The following is a 6,652-nucleotide window of genomic DNA, read 5'->3' as shown; positions in this document are numbered from 1 at the left end:
CCAGGATCACGCCAAGGTTCTTAGCACTCTGGGAGTAGGACACAATGGAGTTGTCAACCGTGATGGCGAGATCATGGAACGGGCAGTCCTCCCTTCCCCGGGAGGAAGAGCAGCTCCGTCTTGCCGAGGTTCAGCTTGAGGTGGTGATCCGTCATCCACACTGATATGTCTGCCAGACATGCAGAGATGCGATTCACCACCTGGTTATCAGAGGGGGGAAAGTAAAAATAAAAAATAATCACATTATTGTGTGCATGTAACTGTACTTATTTGTTAAATCCACTTCAATCAGTGTAGATGAAGGGGAGGAGACAGGTTAAAGAAGGATTTTTAAGCCTCGAGACACTTGTGCCATTCAAAGGGTGAATGGGCAAGACAAGATTTAAGTGCCTTTGAACGGCTATGGTAGTAGGTACGAGGTGCACCGTTTTGAGTGTCAAGAACTGCAACGCTGCTGGGTTTTTCACGCTCAACAGTTTCCTGTGTGTATATCAAGAATGGTCCACCACCCAAAGGACACAACTGTGGGAAGCATTGGTGTCAACATGGGTCAGCATCCCTGTGGAATGTTTTCGGCACCTTGTGGAGTCCATGCCCCGACGAATTGAGGCTGATCTGAGGGCAAAAGGGGGTGCAGCTCAATATTAGGAAGTTGTTCCTAATGTTTGTGCATCTAGTGTATGTGATCGTATACAAATGTAAACAAGGTTTGAAATTATGTTTTAGTCAAATAATATATCTGTTTGGGCTTCTTACGGTGAATTTGCAGTCTACAAATTATTATCTGACCATCCGCTCAAGAAAAAAATCATAAACCACAAATTACACAGTTGTCTGTCAATATGTTCCGTGAATTTCTTAATGTATTGTCCCTGATCGTTCTAGAGTTATTCCACGTCACACTATCCATAAACACGTCACATCTCCAAATGTTCACCTCATTGGTCGTCTTACACACACTGTCATTATAAATCAGCTTCCCCACTGGTTGATTTTCAGGCTCTGTGCTGGGGTTGGTGGGTTGGTTGGTGAACGTTCACTCTGACCACATCCTAAGGAACCTACGGAAACCTGGAGAGAGGGGCTACAAGATACTGTACCAAAAGATAAGATTCCTGCTGCCTGCAGGTTCGCTCTGGCCAATCAAAACCACTGCCTGGAAGTTTCCTAGTAACGTAGTGATCCTGAATCTACGTCTACATGTAGTGGAGAATCACTGCTTGTTCCTTTTCAGCACGTGTTAAATTCATTCCACAAAGGGCCGAGTGTCTGCAGGTTTTCGCTCTTCCCTTGACAATAATGAATGAATTAAGGTCACTCATTAGTAAGAAACTCCCCTCACCTGGTTGTCTAAGTCTTAATTGAAATTGAAAACAAAAATCCAGCAGAATCTACGCCCTCCATGGAATGAGTTTGACACCCTTGCTTTACAGTTACAGATAGTGCATACCAATTGACTGATACCACATTTTGTTGTTGTCACACCCTGATTTGTTTCACCTGTCTTGTGCTTGTCTCCACCCCCCACCAGGTGTTTCCTATTTTTACCCATTATCCCCTGTGTATTAATACCTGCGTTTTTCTGTTTGTCTGTTGCCAGTTTGTCTTGTCAGGTCTTACCAGCGTGTTTCACGTTGCGTATGCTCTCAAGTTTGTTTTTCGAGTCTTCCCGGATCTGACCTGTCTGTGCTGATCCTGAGCCTGCCTTCCGTTCTGTCCCTGTTTGACCCTGCCTTGGATTACGAACCACTGCCTGTCCTCGACCTGCCCTTTGCCTGCCCCGTTGTATAATAAATATTCAGAGTATTGAACTATCCGCCCCCTCTGTCTTCATCTGGGTCATATCCCGAGTCATGATAGTACAAACTGGCCATGACTGGCCACCAGCTCTGCGACGCTGTCTCTTCCCAAGGAGCCACCAGGAGTTCCTTGAAAGGCTTATGGAAAGACTCCAGACCTTGGCGGAACACCATGACCATGCTTTCAATGCATTACTAGAGCTATTCCACAGATTTTCTAACAGGCAGCAAGCCACAACTGTAATCTCCCAGACTCTCAGTAACCCCGCTACCAGCAGTGTTTCTCCCCACCCTACACCGACTTCCCGTTAACCCTGCTTACTTCCTCCGGAGCGCTACGCTGGGGATCCTGGAACCTGCCGGGCTTTTCTCTCCCAGTGCTCCCTCATTTTTGATCTGCAGCCCTCTTCATTTCTGTCGGACCGTTCTAAGATGGTGTATCTTATAATGCTGTTMTCCGGGAGGGCACTCACCTGGGCTACGGCGGTGTGGGAGAAACAATCCACCATTTGCCTTAGGCTGGAGGATTTCTTGGCGGAAGTAAGGAAGGTGTTTGACTCTCCGTTGTCTGGGATAGAGGTGGCTCGGAASCTACTTCAACTGTGTCAAGACTCCCGTAGTGTGACAGACTATGTGATAGACTTTCGCACTTTAGCCGCCGAGAGTTCCTGGAACCCGGAATCCTTGTTCAGCACGTTCCTTCATGGATTATCGGAGGGAATTAAAGACGAGCTCGCAGCCCGGGAGCTGCCCTAGTACCTTGACTCTCTCATAGCCTTGACCATAAGGATCGATGGGCGGGAACACAGTAGGGAGAGGTCTGTTCCTGGGCACACACACCCGTCCACGGTTTTCCCCTCACCTCCGAAGAACCCCAGAAATCCCACACGCCTGCATTCCCGTGAGAATCCGATGTCACACGAGTTCCTTCAGAAATCATCGAGGACTGTTGACTCTCCTCCTCCAGCGCCCATGCAACTGGGCAGGGCTAGATTGTCCCCTGAAGAACGTTTCCGCAGACTGACCTCTAAAAGCTGTCTGTATTGTGGAACTTCGGGACATTACATATCCACCTGTCCAGTAAAAAGCCCAGGTTCATCAGTAGGTACAAGTACGCTGGTGGGCCATACAGGGAGTCTCCCAGCTCCCATTACTCGTACTCCTCTCCATGCTATCCTGTTGAGGGGTGACCTGTCTAAATCTCTCCGGTTGCTCGTGGACTCTGGGACCGACGAGCGCTTTATGGACACTATCCTGGTGTTGGAGCTGTGTATCTTCACACAACTCATCTCCGTTCTCATGGATGCCAGAGCATTGGATGGACGCTCTATTAGCAGGGTCACTCARAGTACGATTCCTATTAACCTGTGAGTGTCAGGGAATCACAGTGAGTCCATGCGGTTCCTGCTCATTGAATCTCCTCATGCACCTGTGGTTTTGTGATTGTCCAGACGCACAACCCCCTGATCAACTGGGCTACGGGTTCTATCCTGGGTTGGAGCACGTTCTGCCACGCGCATTGGCTGAAGGCGGCACAACCCACCCCTTGACGTTCTCCAGCGGGCTTGGGTTAAGCCTCGGATCTCTCCGCCATTCCCGCGGAGTATCAGGACCTCCGGGAGGTTTTTCAACAAGGCCCGAGCCACATCTCTTCCTCTGTATTGACCCTATGACTGCGCCATGGACCTCCTCCCTGGCACTACACCGCCACGGGGGCGGCTTATTGCCTGTCTGGTAATGAGACCAATACCATGGAAGGGTACATTGAGGACTCTCTTGGGGCAGGGTTCATTCATCCTCCTTCCCCTGCCAGCGCAGGTTTCTTCTTAGGGGAGAAGGACAAAACCTTGCGCCCGTGTATCGACTACCGGGGTCTTAAAGACATCACGGATGTAAAGAACCGTTACCCACTACCACTCCTCTCCTCGGCTTTCGAGCCTCTCCAGGGGGCAATTGTATTCTCGAAGTTGGACCTCCGGAATGCCTACCATCTGGTTCGGATACGGGAAAGAGATGAATGGAAGACAGCCTTTAACACAGCTAGCGGGCGCTACGAGTATCTGGATATGCCATTCGGACTGACCAACGTTCCACAGTGTTCCAGGCTCTGGTCAATGATGTGCTCCGTGACATGTTGAACCGGTTCGTGTTTGTTGAACCGGTTTGTTTCCCGTTCAGTTTAGGAGGATGTTCTCCAGCGCCTCCTGGAGAACCACCTGTTATTTAAAGCGGAGAAATGTGAGTTCCAATAATCCACTATCTCCTTTCTGGGAAGTATTGCAGCACCCTGGCTTCCCCCCTCTCTGCATTCACCTCACCGAAGGATCCTTTCACATGGTCCCCAGCTGCTGACTGGGCGTTTTCGGATCAAGCATCGGTTCACTACAGCCCCCATCCTAATCCATCCGGGCCCGTCCCATCAGTTCGTGGTGGAGGTCGACGCCTCGGACGTTGTAGTGGGGGCAGTCCTGTCCCAGCATTCTGCCCAGGATCAAAAGATGCATCCCATCACTTTATTTTCCCATAGTCTTAATCCCGCAGAGAGGAACTATGATGTTGGTAACCAGGTCAAGATGGCGCTGGAGGAATGGAGACACTGGCTAGAAAGGGCGCAACATCCATTCCTCGTGTAGACCGACCATAAGAATCTGGAATATCTCCGCACCGCCATGCGTCTCAACTCAAGGCAGGCTCGTTGGGCTCTGTTGTTCAATCGTTTAAATTTCACCATCTCCTACCGCACTGGGTCCAAGAATGTGAAGCCTGACGCCCTCTCTCGCTTGCATAGCTCTGCTGCAAATCCGTCTGACCCAGAGACCATCCTCCCTACTTCCTGTCTAGCAGCAACACTTGTTTGGGGTATTGAGGGCCTGGTCCGCAAGGCACAGCGTTCCCAGCCCGGGGGGGCCCGGCTAACTGGTTGTTTGTCCCGGATTTTGCCCAMCCCCGGTCCTGGAATGGGCTCATTCCTCCAATCTAACCTGCCAGCCCTGCTCCCGCCGGACCCTGGCCTTCCTCCGACAACATTTTTGGTGACCAGTGAGCTGAGATAAGGCGGAGCTTTACCTAGCATAGACTTATAGATGACCTGGAGCCAGTGGGTCTGGCGACAAATATGTAGAGACGGCCAGCCGACTAGAGCATACAGGTCGCAGTGGTGGGTGGTATAAGGTGCTTTGGTAACAAAACGGATGGCACTGTGATAGACTGCATCCAGTTTGCTGAGTAGAGTATTGGAAGCTATTTTGTAGATGACATCGCCGAAGTCGAGGATCAGTAGGCTAGTCAGTTTTACTAGGGTAAGTTTGACGGCGTGAGTGAAAGAGGCTTTGTTGCGAAATAGAAAGCCGACTCTAGATTTGATTTTGGATTGGAGATGTTTAATATGAGTCTGGAAGGAGAGTTTACAGTCTAGCCAGACACCTAGGTACTTATAGATGTCCACATATTCTAGGTCAGAGCCTTCCAGGGTAGTGATGCTAGTTGGGCGGGCGGGTGTGGGCAGCGAACGGTGGAAAAGCATGCATTTGGTTTTACTAGCGTTTAAGAGCAGTTGGAGGCCACGGAAGGAGTGTTGTATGGCATTGAAGCTCGTTTGGAGGTTAGTTAACACAGTGTCCAAGGAAGGGCCAGATGTATACAGAATGGTGTCGTCTGCGTAGAGGTGGATCAGAGAATCACCAGCAGCAAGAGCGACATCATTGATATATACAGAGAAAAGAGTCGGCCCGATAATTGAACCTTGTGGTACCTCCATGGAGACTGCCAGAGGTCCGGACAACAGGCCCTCTGATTTGACACACTGAACTCTGTCTGCGAAGTAGTTGGTGAACCAGGCGAGGCAGTTATTTGAGAAACCAAGGCTATATGAGTCTGCCGATAAGAATACGGTGATTGACAGAGTCGAAAGCCTTGGCCAGGTCGATGAAGAGGGCTGCACAGTACTGTATAATATTCAAAGTCAGATATATTTGCATTTCAGATTTTCTGGTACCTGTGGACACGCCACACCTAATGAAATATGTTTACATCTTAGTCATTTAGCAGACATTCTTATCCAAAGCAACTTACAGGAGTAATTAGGGTTAAGTGCCTTGCTCAAGGGCACATTGACAGATTTTTCACCTCGTCGGCTCAGGGATTCAAACCAGTGGCTTTGCGGTTAATGGACCAACGCTCTTAACCACTAGGCTACCTGCTGCCCTGCAGAAACTGCAGGCACTCCTGGAATCCAGAAACATTCTCATTTTAGAAGAGGCGAGGTAGAGGCAGTGGCTGTACAGTCTGTGTTCAAGCAGGGAGGGAGCACAGCAGCCATCTATGGTTTATGAATGTTTTTTTTTTATGCTGCCATATTTATCCGTCCATGACATCAACACTCAAAATTGAGGTTAACCTTCAGTGACTTAGAAGTGGTTTGAAACCAGAGAGACTGTGAGAAAGMATCTGAATTACAATGCTACGTTTTCACCAGAAACTGACCTGAGAGAGACCTGAAGAAATTGAAACGGGTAGATACAAACACTCCTAAAGTAAAAGATTTTTCTTTCTTTTGTAATAATGGCTTTATTGAAATGTTTTACTCAACTGAGGTTTAAGATATTAGGGATGATCTCGTTCTCCAACTATCCAGCCACAATGAGTCAGTAATGGTTTTGATGAAAATAATCAACTGTCAAGTTTTATCAGATAAAAACAATGTAAATGCCTGATCCAAATCTTGCCATCTTATCGTCCAACATCGATGATAAGATTAGCATTCCTACAATTTGCTGAGAAATTAAACTAATTGATTGCACCCAAATTGTCAAAAAAAAATTTTTTTTTAATTATAGGGTTCATGTAATATTCAA

Source organism: Salvelinus sp. IW2-2015, linkage group LG30 (genome assembly GCF_002910315.2).
Source record: "Salvelinus sp. IW2-2015 linkage group LG30, ASM291031v2, whole genome shotgun sequence".
Classification (NCBI taxonomy): domain Eukaryota; kingdom Metazoa; phylum Chordata; class Actinopteri; order Salmoniformes; family Salmonidae; genus Salvelinus; species Salvelinus sp. IW2-2015.
Note: the sequence above shows the minus strand (reverse complement) of the source record.